Raw genomic sequence first — 16882 nt, forward strand, 5'->3', positions numbered from 1 at the left:
TATCAACAACGCTGGCAATTTAGCATATCTGCCAAACAATTGTTGTTACAAATGTAATGAAAGCAGATGCTATTTCGGTTTAAACATATGCCCCAATTCGAGGGTCATGTGTACGGCGGTTGAATTACTTTGCTTCATACCGGTGCGAGCATTGGTGGCCGCTGGTTTACTACACGAAAGACTGCATGTATATCAATTGTATTCACATATAAAACGCTGGGGTATCTCCGCAGGTCAGGCAGCATCTATGGAAATGAACAAACAGACGTCGTTTCGGGCCAAGACTGTTCATTAGGGGGTAGAAATGAAGGCGGAAGATGGCAGAATATGAACCTCTTGGGGAGAGGGAAGGGCAAGCTAGAAGGGAATGGGTGTTGCCAGGTTGGCGAAATAACAGTCTGGGTGATGACAGGTGAACAAGGCAAAGGGCTGCAGAAGAAGGAAGCTGATAGGAGAGGAGAGTGGATCCAAGGAAAAGGGAAGGAAGAGGGGCGTCATGGGAAGGCGATAGGCAGATCTGGCGGAGAGATAAGAGGCCGAAGTGGGGAAAGGAAGGAGGGGAAAATACCGGAACTCAACGGAAATCGATGTTCTTGCCATGAGATTGCAGGCTACCTGGACGGAATTTGAGGTGTAGCACATCCGGCCTGAGAGTAGCCTCATTGTGGCACGAGAGGAAGCCACGGGTCGACATATCGGACCGTGAACGGGGATCGGAAAGAAAATGGTTTGCCACTGGGAAATCCTGCTTCTGTTGATGGTGGTGAGGTGCGACGAAGTGTTAATTAATTTAAAGAAAGGTCTTGGCCAGAAAGGACGACAGATTAATCATTTCCAAAGATGCTGCCAAACCTGTTGAGTTCCTCCAGCATTTTGTGCGTGTTGCAGTTAATCTGATTAAACGTTTACATGCATTCAATATCTCCGTGAGCCTGAATATAATATTAGTTTAAGGTTCTTCACTATGTTACAGAAACGTACAAATATCTTATTCTTTATTTCATATTTCTATTGCAAGATCTATAACCGAGACAATTCCCAGAGTGAAACAGAACAGCCCATTGACAGTATAACATTGGTCTATGGTGACAAAGTCCATGGATCCTCGGAATGGACAAGATCAACAATAACAATCATGAAACCGAGAGATGAGCCTGAGATTGTTTCACAACAACATTAACTGACTTCTCCAATCGTCATTTCTTCATCTTTGAGATGTTACAATATCGTGTCAAGCTATCTATACCTCATCACAATTGGGAGTTTACTTAAATGACATCATGTTCATTTTAACCCCAGCTGTTGGGAACACGTCAACCTTGTGTGATATTAAAGAGTTCGTGTGATGGAGCGAGTATTAATGAATGAGCGTGGAGATTCGTCAGCTCAGAGTTTCTCCAGCGAGATCGCGGACAGCTAGAAGACAGGGTGAATCTCAGACAGCATGCTTGCAACCTTTTACCGTGTGAGGAAGATATGGTACTTGGTCATTGCCGTGATCGGTGTTTCTGGTAAGAACACAAGCAAATTAGCATTTTAAGTTTTGTGTGCGCGGTCCGTGGACTCGTTCAGTGACCGACAGCGCTGTGATGTCGGAGTGTCAGAGAGTGCGGTGTTCACATTGCGACCAATCTCTGTGTTCGATCAGAAGTTCCCTTCCTTTTTAATTCATGGCTTCTGCTGGAAGTAAACCGGCAGCTGAAGCGGCCGTAGAGAGGAAGATCGGGAAGATGGATTCATTTTGTAGATTCATAGCAGGCAATTGTGATTTATCAATGCAAATTCGCTGTCAGGTAAACCCCGATAATCCAGCGAGCTCGCCACCTATACGGCTATTTGGTTTTCTACCGTTTCATTAGAACAACGTGCTTTAAATTCAAAATTCAAGGTATTGTGCTCTGATTAGAGAAATACCTGCAAATTTGAAGGGAACGCGGGAAGCGAATGGACTTTGAGATTCAGGGGAGAGAGGTCGATTATATTTGTAAGTCAGACTCCGAACATAAGTCAAGTAAGGACCTGTGTGCGTGTTTTGTACCAGGGTTTATTACTACGTCCTGTTATCCGTGAAGTAAAGCAGGAGTTAAGAGCAAGCCCAGCGGTGTCCGTTAGGGGTCAGATGGGGTAAGGTGCACGCGATACTCCGCTCTTGTACAATGTGCTTTGAAACATTTAGAATAATGCTGAAGTAATTCGGAGCGGCCACAAAAGAGGCAGACCTTTTGGAGTACCTACACTGTCTTTGATGATATAAGCACCAGCGTGCTAAATACTTTAAAGTTCAGCGGGTCAAGCATAAACCTCAAAAACGAAAATTGAAACTTTCTGACCGGATTCGTTGAGAGCCTGTGAAGGAACCCCGGCCAAGGGTAGTTGCGGAATTTAAAAGAAGCCATCCAAGCGGAGGTGGTGGGGGGTGGGGTGCTGTGTGCGGGTGATAAACGGGGAGTCAAGAAGGAGACGCAGGCATTGGAACGGTGGAAATGAATTTGCTTTGAACTTTGTAGATGGACAGAGGTGGAGGGAGCGGGACTTCGCTGCACAGTGAGAGTGCCAGGACATAGGTGACAGGAACGCGGTAATCAGCATCGCAGAGAAAGTTGCCGAGGTACCCAGGTTTTACACATCAGTCCAAAACCTGACGGGGGGAGAATTATATTGATTTCTCTCAAGCGCTCTCGACGATCCGTAGATAACGCCTCATTCCCAAACCCTGTTCCTTTTCCAGTATTGAGTACCTTCTCCGTTCACCCCGCATGCATTCGTGAGAGGGATCTGAGATTCCCGCATTACTCCTTTTAAACCCTCGGAAATGAGTTGTCTGCACAGTTTGATTGTTCTCAATTTCCAGCTTGTCTCTGCCCTGAGACCCACTGATCGGTGAGACAGTAATTCACTCATTCTGTTTGCTGTTCTCCCAGTGAATTTAGTGGCGATTGTGATCCTGTCCCGGGGAAAGTGCGGCCTCTCCACCTGCACCACTCGCTACCTGGTGGCCATGGCAACGGCGGATCTACTAACCATCATCTTTAATGACATATTGTGGCGGATCAGTTATTATTACTTCCCCGGGACTTTCCTGGACATCACCCCCGTGTGCAGTGTGATCGGTGCCCTGGGACAGGCAGCCACAGACTGTTCTGTCTGGTTCACCGTCATGTTTACATTTGATCGGTTTGTCGCCATCTGTTGTCAGAAGCGGAAAGCGAAGTATTGCACCGGGAAAACTGCGGCTGTGGTTCTGACAACAACCGGCGTTGTGCTCTGTGTTAAAAATGTGCCCTACTTCTTTACATTTCATCCTGTGAAAGTGATTGACAATATACCCTGGGACTGCATTAGAGAGCCGGGCTACTATACGGATCCCGGGTGGGTGGAATTTGACTGGTTTTCTGCCGTTCTAACGCCATTACTCCCTTTCTTGTTGATACTGCTCCTCAACGCTCTGACAGTCAGACACATTTTAGTGACGAGTCGCGTCCGTAAGGGGCTGAGGGGTCAGAGCAAGGCGGAGAACCGCAGTGACCCGGAGATGGAGAGCAGGAGGAGGTCTGTGATCTTACTTCTCACCATCTCCGGGAGCTTCATCATCCTGTGGTCAGTATTCGTTGCTGAATTCCTTTATTACAACATCGCCGGATTGGATCCAAATAATTACAACGATTCGGAATACATACTTCAACACTCTGGAATCATGCTGATGATCTTAAGTTGCTGCACAAACACGTTTATTTATGGGGTAACTCAGTCCAAGTTCAGAGAGCAGTTCATCAGCGCAGCAAAATATCCGCTGAAGTCAATTATTCAATTAATTAATGAACAGAATATCTAAGATCATCTCAGAGGTCGTCGCAGTGTTTTCATCTTGTTACTATGAAACTGACGGTCACCGGAGAAAGAGGCAGAGGTGAGAAATAAACTGTTTTATAGCCTGAGATAGACACAGCACGGGAACAGACTCTTCGGCATCAGCAGCCCGCGACCTCCACCTAATAACAATTACTCAACTCATTCCAGCATGTTCTTCACCACATTCCCGCTCCCCTTGCAGCCACACCCCTTTAGACAATGATAGGGTTGTTCAGGATCTGAGGACATTTAAGACCAAATCGGGCGATTTACAAAGATTTTGCCGGGTAATAGTTCAATGTCATTGTGTGGTGACTTAAGGATAACATTAGTATTGGGACAATGTTTACCCTGCTCGTGTACTATGGACTTTCTGTTTCCCCTTTCAAGTCAACATATTTCGGGTATCTTCGCTTTTCGATTTTCTGTAAGTGGTGTGTTATCTGGAATGGTTGTATCTATTAAGTACGTTGTTTCTTGCTTCTTTATCCTGTAATTTTTTAACCGGAAGGATATCATGTATTGCAATGCTCATGGACTGGAATCTTTCATTTCCCTCTTTCACGCCAGCGTAGTTCAGATGACTCTCCCTTACTGATTTCTGTGGTGTTCTCCGTGTTTTGGATAGCCATGCCTCTTTATAGGTTGAGTTTACTGGTTTACCCTGCAATATTATATCCGGACGGGTATCGGATACTGCCCTATCTGCAATGAACGATCAGTCATAATATGCTTGTAGGCCTCGACCTCTGAAACTGTATTTATACTAATGTATAGTACCTTGAGAATCATGCGTTTGTATTGTAAAGCACGGTTTTGGTGAATGACTCTTACCACTGCTTTCTGCCTGTGTAAGAAATCAGACTGAATTAAACTGTTGCAGGACTCTGTAATGTGTTGGATAGCTTCTGTGTTTTCCTCGGCATTGTCTGCTTTTATCGTCTTGAATTTGTTGGACTTTTATTGTGTAATTTTGATATTTTTGTGCTAACCACCTGACACCGTTTTACCGCAATCAACCACTCCGTTTCTGGACGGAGGTCTCCAACATTGAAACAGGCGTTGGACGCTTCCTGTCGACATCTACTCTGCTCCGATTGAGGGGATGTCGATAGAAGGTCATGTTCATCCATTGGTTAATCATTTCATCCATGGCGACGCTGTAGAAGTAGCTTCACTGTTTCTGACATGTGGAGTGTGTGATGGGACAGTGTGGAGTGAGATGTACTCTGTATCAGACCACGGGTGTGTGTTATTGGACGGTGGGGAGTGAGCCTCACTCTATGGCTGACCCGTGGAGTGTGTGGTGGGACGGTGGGGAGGCAGCTTCACCCTGTGTCTATCCCCGGGATTATTTGATGCGAAGATGCGGAAGGAGCGTCACTTAGTGTTTGATTCCGGGTGTGATTGATTGGACGGTGTATACGGAATTTCACTCTGCGTCTGACACTGAGGAATGTGTGATGGATGATGCAAATGGAGCTGCTCTCTGATTCGGAGACAAGGAGTGTGGGATGGGATGGTGCGGATGGAGCTGCTCTCTGTTTCGGACACAAGGGGTGTGTGATGGATGATGCAAATGGAGCTGCTCTCTGATTCGGAGACAAGGAGTGTGGGATGGGATGGTGCGGAGGGTGATTCACTCTCTGTCAGGCACCGGGCGTGTTTGAAGTGATGATGCGGACCGACTTTCACTGTGTTTGTGATCCCCGGAATGCTTAATAGAACGTGCAGGGAGTTTCACTCAGTGTCTGAGGAGACGTGGTCGAATGAGCTTCACTGCGTGATGTGTTCATTAATAATACGCTGACTCTGAGACGGGTATCAGTAATATCTGACAACGGAACGTCCCAACACCGTCAGGCTGTATAAACGTTAAAGTGACAGACTCAGTCCAGATTTCGAGTGCAAGGAAATGTGCAAAATCTTCATGAAGCTTGTCATTCCCCGTGACGCCGCTCGTTACTCCATTCTGTAGATACTGAACCGGGTCAATAACTTTACTGGGTGTTTTTTATAGGCGGCCCAATAGTAACAGGGATATCGAGGGAAACCGATCCTGGAAAGGTGTAAGAAGAACAGAGTTGTCGTGATGGGAGATTTTAATGTCCCAAATATCGATTGGCATCTCCTTAGAGCTAGGGGTTTAGATGGAGTGGAGTTTGTTTGAACATAGAACATAGAATAGTACAGGACATTACAGGCCCTTCGGACCACAATTTTGTGGCAACCCTCAAACCCTGCCTCCCATATAACCCCCCGCCTTAAATTTCTCCATATGCCTGTCTAGTAGTCTCTTAAACTTCACTAGTGTATCTGCCTCCACCACAACTCAGGCAGTGCATTCCGCGCACCAACCACTCTCTGAGTGAAAACCCTTCCTCTAATATCCACCTTAAACTTCCCTCCCATTACCTTAAAGCCATGTCCTCTTGTACTAAGCAGTGGAGTCCTGGGGAGGAGGCGATGGCTGTTCACTCTGTCTATTCCTCTTAATATCTTGTACACCTCTATCATGTCTCCTCTCATCCTCCTTCTCTCCAAAGAGTAAAGCCCTAGCTCCCTTACTCTCTGACCATAATCCGTACTCTCTAAACCAGGCAGCATTCTGGTAAATCTCCTCTGTACCCTTTCCAATGCTTCCACGTTAGGTGTGTTCAGAAGGATTCTTCACATAATATGTAGAAAGTCTTTGAAGAAATGTGGCAAAAATTCAATAAGATTTGTCAAACATGACCCTCCACGCACAAATCTATGTTGACTGTTCATTATCAGACCCTGTCTATCTGGGTAATTAAATATAACAGCTCAGAGAATACTTTCCATTAATTTACCGAGTCTGTGACGTCTGATAATGTAAAAAATATGACTCCACCCCCGAGTGTTCCGACTTCCTTGAGGTGTTTATAAATAGATGGCAACCACACTACTGCCCCATCGGTGCCATGACAATGCTATATAGTGAGGGTATGTCGATGACAGTTTGATCTTTTTTAACCGGTGTGAGGAACATATTACACGTGTAAGGCTGGTTTTTCGGAGACTGTTAAAACTCGTCTGTTTGTGAAATTAGACTGAGATCCGCGTCCCCGAGGTCTCTTCTTTGGGATTTGTCACTTACTGATTTCTGTATTTTATGTGTGTTTGGAAGGGCTAGATCTATTAAATAAGTTTAATAATTTAAATATCTACTACAGTGCGTGTGTGTGTGTGTGTGTGTGTGTGTGTGTGTGTGTGTGTGTGTGTGTGTGTGTGTGTGTGTGTGTGTGTGTGTGTGTGTGTGTGTGTTTGTGTATTAACAAAGATAATCATTGCTGGTGGAGACGGGATGACGCAACGTTGCAAAATTACGACCATATAGTTTCAGCTATCACATTAGATCTTGACCTCAGAATTTTACTGTGCAGCGTATTTGACTTACAGTAGTCTTTGTTTCTCACGGGCATTTTCTTTTCCTCCAAAATTCAAAAGACTTTCGGGGAGCCATTCAAGGTTGTTTCGTTCGCAGCCACTAGCAGTTTGTTGATTAGGTTCCACTTAAAAGTCCTCCACTTCCCGGTCAAATTTTAATATCGGTTATGGGACGAACGACACAGCGATCTTGAGACTGGATGACACATGATCTTGTATGATCTTGTGAACGTAACGAGAGAGCTTTGGATCAGGATGAACTCAAATGCAGAGTAAAGTCTGGAATTAGCTCAGACTTAGACTCAAAATTAACAAAACGATATAAACACCATCCATTGGCGAAATCCCAAACAGTAATACAAAAAACTGACGTGCCTGAGATAGCTAGTAGATTGGAACTTAAAGGTATTTCGAGGTCAACATCAAAGGCTCTAATACAGAGAAAAATCGAGTCACACTATGTAGATTCGGGTGATTTTGATCAATCGATTTTAGAGTCGATTCCAATAAGTAATCTGGAGATGCAGTTGCAAATCGAACAAATGAAGTTGGAGCATTGTAGGTTAGAAGCTGAAAGTAAACAGAGGGAATTTGAATATGCAATGGCGAGATTAAGGTCTGAAAATCAGTCTTCTGGTTCTAGAAAACCGTTTGTTGCTAGTCAAGAAATTAAATTGGTCCCTCCAATTAGTGAAACAGAAGTGGAAAGATATTTCCATCATTTTGAAACCATTGCTCAGATTTCAGAGTGGCCGAAAGATAAATGGTCAGTGTTGTTACAAAGTGTAATTAAAGACACAGCACAAGAAGTTTCTACGGCTTTAACTGCTGCTCAAGCACTTGATTATGATATTGTGAAGCAGCATATTTTGACTGCATACAAATTGGTCCCAGAAGCGTATAGAGAAAGATTCAGAAATTTGAAGGAGTCTGTGGAAAAAACTTATGTGGAATTTGCCTATGATAAAGCTGTGTGTTTTGAGAGATGGGTTTCCTCAAAAAATGTAAATGGGGACTATAATACATTGAAAGAGCTGATTTTAATGGAGGAATTTAAAAGAAGCATCCCTGTTGAAGGACCTACTTAAATGAGAGGGATACTGATACATTGCAGGACTCTGCTAGATTAGCTGATATGTACGTTTTGATCCATAAGAATAAATTTCCTCAGGGCAGAATTTTTAAGATGAAAAGTAACACAGAGACTCAAGGTAAATCAGAAATTAAATCAGAAGTTAATGAGAAAAGTAAGGAGGAAGGAAAACCTGTGAAGGAAAGACGGTTTGATCCTATTTGTAACTATTCTAAGAAACCTGGCCATGTCATAGCTAACTGTTTCCGATTGAAAAAGAAAGAGAAGGAAGCAGTCCCAGATGCTTGTGTGCAACATACTGAAGCACCTGTAAAATCATAGGGTTCGATAAACACAAATGAGGTTTTGTTAGAGTCTGACCAAGTAAAAAAGGATTATGATCATTTTATCACTGAAGTGTTTGTATCCTTGAAAGTAGGATTTACTCTGGTGCCAATAAAATTCCTTAGAGATACTGGAGGATCTCAATCACTGATGTTTGACAGTGTATTGAAGTTTAATGAAGAGTCTGATACTGTTGAGGTAAATTATATACGGGGTGTTGGGAGTGCTTTTATGCCTGTACAGTTACATAAAGTAAATTTAAAGTCAGGGTTAGTTACAGGATTTGTTAAAGTAGGATTACAGCCTAGCTTACCTGTGAGGGATATTTCTTTATTATTAGGTAATGACTTGGCAGGTGGACAAGTTTTTCCTGAACTGCATTTGACAATGGAGTAAGAGGAACCAGAGATTAATTCTAACACAGATTCTTCTTGTGTTGTGACTAGAGCTATAGCTAAAAAGATTGATGCGCAGAATGAGGTTCTTACTCATGACTGTTCAACTCAGGATTCGAGTTTTGAGGATGTGTCAGAGACTTTCTTACCTTCGTTATTTGAACAAGATTCTTGCAGTAAGTCTGACTATGAAGATTTATCTCAGTCTCGGAAGGAGGTGATAGCAGAGCAGAATAGAAACACCGAGATTATAAAATGAAGAGAACAAGCTCTACCAGATAGTGAAATTGAGAAGATGCCAGTAGGGTATTACTTGGAAAAAGGAGTGTTGATGAGGAAGTGGAGACCACCTTCAATTCCTGCAAGTGATGAATGGAATATTGTTTACCAGGTAGTTGTCCATAAAATTTATCGAAATGAGATTTTGACTTTAGCTCATAGTGTGCCCTTAGGTGGACATCAAGAGATAAGGAAAACTGTGGACAAGATTTTAAAACATTTTTACTGGCATGGTCTAAAAAAAAGATGTGGCGATGTTTTGTAAAACGTGCCATACTTGTCAAATTGTGGGTAAACCAAATCAAGATACACCAGTAGCTCCATTCCAACCTATTCCAGCATTTGGTGAAACGTTTTCTAAAGTAGTTATAGATTGTGTTGGTCCATTACCAAAGACAAAAACTGGTTATCAGTACTTGTTGACTATCATGTGTGCTTCGTCTAGGTTTCCAGAGGCAGTACCACTTAGAAATATAACAGCTAAAACTGTGACAAAGGCTCTTATAAAATGCTTTATTTATTTTGGATTACCTGAAGAAATACAAACTGATCAAGGTAGTAATTTTATGTCTGGATTGTTTCAACAGATAGTTTATAAATTGGGAGCTAAGCAAATTACTTCGTCTGCATACCATCCGGAATCGCAAGGTGCCTTGGAGGGTTTATTCTACCCTCAAGAATGTGATTAGGAGATATTGTGTGGAAAATGAAAGTGATTGGGATGAGGGTATAAACTTGCTTTTATTTGCAGTAAGGGAGTCGGTACAAGATTCTTTAGGTTTCAGTCCTTTTGAACTTGTATTTGGGCATAGAGTTAGAGGACCTTTAGCTTCATTAAAAGAAAAAAATTTTTGGACTATGTTTTGAAATTTAAGGACATAAAGCTTGTAGCTTAGCCAAGGAAATTTTAAAATTGACTCAGGATAAAATGAAAACTTGGTATGATAAAGAAGCTATAATGAGGATGTTTAAGCCTGGAGATAAGGTGCTGGTTCTTTTCCCAGTGCAAACGAATCCTTTACAAGCTACATTTCATGGTCCTTATGAAATTGTGTCTAAAATCAATTATGTGGATTACGTGATTAAAACTCCTGATCGTAGAAGGCCAACACAACCTTGCCATATAAATATGATAAAGCCATATTGTGAGAAACAATCTGATACTGTGACTGTTGTGGCTAATGTTAATGAATCTGATTTAACTAGGAGCATGATAGATGATTCATCTGAATTTCATTCTAAATCCAACATTGTTTCTGTCAGGTTACCAAATTCAACCATTCTGTTAAATATTTATGAGAAATTAGCACATTTACAGCCAGAGCAGAAACAGCAGATGAAGAAATTAATTTTTAAATATAAAGGATTTGTTTCCAGATGTTCCGAGAAGGACTACTATAGCTTCACATGATGTAGATGTTGGAGATGCCAAACCCATTAAACAACATCCATATAGGATGAACATAGAAAAATTTGAACTTGCTGAGAAAGAAATTAAATATATGTTAGAGAATAATATTATTAGACCTTCTAACTCGAATTGGAGTGCACCCTGTGTTATGGTGCCAAAACCAGTACGACTATAGGAAGGTGAATGCTGTTAGGAAAACAGATGCATATCCAATTCCTAGAGTAGAGGATTGTGTAGATAAAGTTGGAAAAGCAAAGTTCCTTAGAAAGATTGATTTATTGAGAGGGTATTGGTGTGTTCCATTAACGGACAGGGGTAGGGAGGTTTCTGCATTTGTAACTCCATCTGGGCTATATGAATATAATGTTCTTCCATTTGGGATGAAAAATGCCCAAGATACTTTCCAGAGGATGATTAACTCTGTGATTCAGGGATTGAAAGATACAGAATCTTATATTGATGATTAGTGACAGGAAATGATACTTGGGAAACACACATTATTGCAGTGGAGAAATTGTTTGAAAGGCTTTCAAAAGCTAACTTAACTATTAATTTAGCTAAGAGTGAATTCGGACATGCCACTGTGACTTACCTTGGTTATGTTGTGGGTCAAGGTAAGGTAGCTCCTGTTCAGGCAGAAGTTCGGGCAATTTTAGAGATTCCCAGTCCAACGGGGAAGAAATCTCTCAGAAGATTCTTGGGAATGGTAGGATATTATCGAAAATTTTGTAAGAATTTTGCTAATGTTGCTCTTCCATTAACTAACCTTTTGAAGAAGAATGAGAAGTTTGTGTGGACTGTGCCTTGTCAAGAAGCATTTGAGAAATTGAAAACAATGATATGTCAACAACGTGTGCTTAAAGCCCCTGACATTGAAAAACCTTTTTCATTAGCTGTGGATGTTAGTGATGAGGCTGCAGGAGCAGTATTAATGCAAAATAATGAGGGTGATGTGGTTGATCATCCAGTAGCTTACTTTTCTAAGAAATTTATTAAGCATCAAAGAAACTATTGGACAATAGAGAAGGAATTGTTATCGCTTGTTTTAGCTTTAGAACATTTGGATGTATATGTTGGTATAACTCAAAAACCACTTATTGTTTTTCACTGATCCTAAACCGTTAGTGTTTCTGAGTAAGATGAAAAACAAAAACATAAGGTTATTAAATTGGAATTTGATGTTACAGGAGTACAATATTGTGATAACTCATATTAAAGGTAAAGATAATGTGGTTGCTGATTGTCTATCTCGAAGTTGAATGTACAATGTGATTTTTTTTATTATGGAGGGAATTATTTTTTCAATTGTAACAATCCTACTGTATTGTAAGTTGTAAGATTTTAGATGATGATACTATGTATACTGTGTATGTTATAAAATTTATACATTTGTTTTTTTTGTAAATAATTGTTAAAATTTTGTTCTTGATAGACCAATGTTTTTTTTGGGGGGAGGTGTTACGTACCCGTTGCTATCTTGTACTTGTCACCAGACAGGGGTGTTGAAGCTATACTGGACTTAAGGTAGCAGTATTGTGATGGTGAGGTGACGTCAGTTCCCGCCTGTAAAGGTTATGTGAGAGTTTTTTTTAACATGGTATAAAAGGAGGTCCACTCCCTGTGAGGAGGGGCAGTTCGTGTCTGGATTTGCCATGTTGGCTCCATGCCGCTGCGTGGTCCAATGCTATGACGCAGTTTTGTTGAAAGGTGGAGTTTTATTTAATGCTTAAAGTTTAAAATGTCTTTGCCAGCAGTTACTTTATAATACAGCCCGTTAAAAATCAGTGTAGAGTGAAGATCGTAGTTCGGGAGCGCAAGGATCTTGGAAAGTCGATTTCGACGGTGAAACAGGTTCGACCTTGTTTGATCCTCGTTCGGAAGGACTTCGTTGGCTGTCCCCGTGTTAATCCCTGTGAAATAGCAGAAAGGGTTGGGAACAGTGTTGTAAAGGAAAGGTCAGTGCCTTTAAGCCGTTTCATATTCATCTCCGTAAATTCTCCGGGAAAAGTATAGTTCGACTGGAAACCGCAACAACACGACATGAACGAGAACTTAAATCGTATAAAAAGTCTCTCCTTTAATGGTCTGTAAGCAGTTTGAACTTTTGCAGTACTACTTTGAAGAACCGTTTTTGCAACATCACTTTAAGAAATGTTTTCGCTTTATTCCTTTAAGAACTGTTTAAGCTGCCGCACAGTAGCTGATTTCTGGTTACGTTAGTGGGTTGTGTACTTTTGGGGGTTTGTTTTAAAGTGTTTAATAAATGTTTTATTTGTTATTAAAAACCCCTGCCTCGCTTATATATTTATTGTTGCTGAATCCGTAACAGCATAAATAAACATGACAGCAATAATAGTCAGTCTGATAAGGGAGAACGGCATTCATTCTTTTACATTATTACGTTGTATGTCCAGACACCACATTAGGGCTGAGAACTTGTATTTTCATTTGAGCTGATTGTCCACTCACTGTCCTTCATTTTCTCAGCCAGATCACGTGAACCTTCGCTTCACTGTTGTACTCCATGTCCAACAAACCATATATCATCAATACAGTTAAAACTGGGACAGCAAGTGAGGGATTACACTCTGCCGACTCGCTGTCCACTGGATCATGGAATTCAGTCGGCCTTTGTAAATACCTTTGAAGTGACAATTGAATGATGAACTGACATCACTCCCACGTCACAGCATTTCTACCTTATGGATATCAATCCGGTGAGATTGAGAAAAGAAGTATTTAAATAATCAAAACGGCTTCTCATTGTCCGCACTGTTGTGAAGTGCACTTGTTCAAAGTCACAATATCTGGGAAGAAGTAGATGAACGATATATACTTACACAGACAAACAAACAGAGAAACAGGCAGGCAGAGGACAGGCTCCTCGGCAGACGGCCAGATAGTTAGAGAGATGGATGGATAGATAGGTAGATAGGTAGATGTGCAGACACGCATATCGACAGACGAACAAATATGTTGTTCAGAAAACTATAATCTGCAAATCAGTGAACAGAAACGAGGCAAAGGCAATGGAAATAGACAAAGAAGATGCTTTTGTTCTTGCCATGTGATCGCAGGAATGGAGGACCGTTCTCAGGGATGGCTTCATCAAGACAACTACAGGTGGACGCAATGAGTTGTTTTGTTTTTGATGATCGAAAGCAAACCATTTTCAGATGAGAAGGAACACCCTGTGACCTGGTGGTCTGCGCCGAGTGTTTGACTTGAACCAGTCTGAGTTGGGAAGGACAAAATCTGTTACCAAAATCACATGTCGAGGGAAAGGGCCATAAAGTTTGAGACAACGAAATTGAAAGCTATTAGATTAATGTGATAAGGGAATGATAGTAATAGAAGTTTTCAGGAGTACACGCAGCGACAACTCGGTGGGGAGCAGCCATCGCGGAAGAGAATTTCCCAAAGCTGGGATCGTGGCGGAAAGAATGTTGTAGCTGGGAGCTTAACGTCCAAGGATACAGATTGTATCGAATGCACAGGAAGGTAGGCGGAGTGGATGGGATTTATTTGTAATAATAATGATGATGATGATAATAATAATAATAATAATAATAATAATAATAATAATAATAATAATAATAATAAAAAAAAAACACACAACCATGGTGAAGAGGTGTTACTGTATTAAAAGGAGTAGAATCGTTGTGGGTAGACCTGCGAAACTGCGAGGGTAAAAGGACCTTGATGGGAGTTACACACAGAATTCTGAACAGCAGCAAAGATATGGTCTACACGTTACAAAGGGAGAACGGGAAACGCACGTCAAAAGGGAGATGTTTGTGGGTTCATAGGGGATTTCAAAAGATAGGTAGTACAATAATCTGCCTATCTTCTGTAGACAGACATGGCATGTTGGCTAGCAACACGTGGTACCACCTCTCACTCACAGCTGTGCTAAGGATGGGCTCAAGGATTGTTATAGCTAATCCCTATGACTCAAAATGAAAGTGAGAGTTCATCATCCAATTTGGAATACATTCAGATGGTGCATTAAATTCAAGTTTGCGAAAAACAGTTTGGTGCTGGATCTGAAGTGAGAGAGCTTGTAGAATACCTGCGAGATGGCATTTCAGCGCAGCTCGTGGCTGACCCACAGGGGGCTCAGTTAATCCGGATAGGGTGTGCATACTGAACCGGATTTGCTTCGGGAGCTTACGGTGGCGGAACTCTTCGGAGACAGTGATCAAAATACTAGGGATAGGCAATAAATGCTGGCTTAGCTGGCGACGCTCACACCTCATAAATGAAATTGAAAAATAACGCCACAGAATGCACCCCGCAATTTGAAAGGGAGAAGGGAATGTCAGAGCGTTCAGTACTACAGTGGAGGGAAGGGCATTACATAGGCATGAGAGAGCAGCCGGGCAAAGCTGATTGGAAGGGGACATTCGCAGGAATATAAGCTAAGCGGCAATGGCAGGAGTTTCTGTGAGCAATTCCCAAAATCCACACATCCCGAATAAGAAGAAGTATTGATGACGAAACCATGGCTGACAAGGAAGTCAAGGCTAACATTAAATCAAATGAGAGGTCATATAACAGATCAAAAATTGGTGGGACCTTAGAGGATTGTAAAACTTTTTTAAAAAAAATCACCGGAACGTAACTAAAGAGGCATAAGGGGAAGTATGAAATAGGAACGAAAGCTAGCAACAATATCAAAGATTTTCCAGATATATGTATTGCCGTTGTTCAGATTTCCGCGAGCGCTGTAGATTTCATTTTGTAGCTTTCTGTAGAAACAGCGTGCTCGGTTGGTAGTGTGTATGTTTCAGTTACAGATAAGGGGACGGTGATGATCAACTAATGTGTCAACCATTCAGGATGGTGGAATGGGATAGTTTTCTGGAGAAAGCTGGGCTGAAAGCAATTTGTGAGGGACACTGCTGGGTTTTGGGGTCTTTCGGTGGGAGCTGAGGAGAGGGGAAGATCAGGCGAGACGGCCATAGGGTTCCATCCGGCGGCAAGAAGCGATCCGAAGGAGGTCAAGATGGGAAGTTTTACCGGTGACGGTGATGCGACTCGGCGGCATGAGTGAAGGACACACCAGGCTTTTGGAAGATATGAGCTCCGACGCTGTGTGTATTTTGCCTGGTTTAATTATTGATGGGCTTTTGATTTTTTATCTTTTCCTCTTAATAACTGTTCTCTAAAGCTGGAATTAGTAAATATGCTCACGTTATAATTGTATGTGGTGTATAATTTGCTATTCCCTGCCGACGGATAACTGCATATGGGTAATATTTATACAGCATTCGCTCAAACAGCTGCCTTCTCTCTCTGACTCTGTCTGTCATCCTACAAACCCCAATGTCTCAGCGATACTCCTCCCACAGATGTTCCTCTGGTTGACCTCAGTGGCGAGCGGAGAACTAAGCGGTTTAGACCTGGGCCCACAACAGTTCACTCTCCATATCGCCGGTTTGGACGAGGGGACACAGCGAAACGAATTTCATTTTACAGATCACACTCAGCTGAAAAGTAGATTCAATTTTGGATATGGATAGTCTGCACAGTGATATGTACACGTTCGGAGAGAGCGCAAAAGTATTTCAGATGTATTACCACGTTGGGAGTGCGAAATTCTTCACTTTGGAGGGGAAAACACAACTGATTATTTAAACGGAGGAGGATTGCTGAGCGCTTTTGCGCAGAGGGACTTGTGAGTTGCTTTGGCTTGAGTCGCAAAAGGTGCAACTGCTTCTGAGAAGGCAAATGGAATGTCGTCCTTCGTGGCTGGAGGGATTATGCTGCATATTTTCAGGGTAGTGCCGGTGTACATTATGCAGTTCTGTCCATCTTACTTGAAGAAACACCGAACACAGGACGGGCTTTTTTAAATCGAAGCAAGGGGCAGAGAATGAAGGACGAAAGACATCTCAGAGAGAAGCCATTTTTAGAACCGTTTTTGTTAATTATTATTGAAGATTAACAAAAGAAAATCCATTAAGGTATTAATGACAATAAGTCATTATGATCAATGAAGAATTAGATTAGCAAATAACTGATTAACAAAGCTAAGCATTATATTAATAATAAGAAGAAAAAACAAAATATGAAGAATATTTTTGAAAGAAAGTAAAGAAAAAAAACTCTACCAGG

Source organism: Hemitrygon akajei, unplaced genomic scaffold, assembly GCF_048418815.1.
Source record: "Hemitrygon akajei unplaced genomic scaffold, sHemAka1.3 Scf000060, whole genome shotgun sequence".
Taxonomy (NCBI): Eukaryota; Metazoa; Chordata; class Chondrichthyes; order Myliobatiformes; family Dasyatidae; genus Hemitrygon; species Hemitrygon akajei.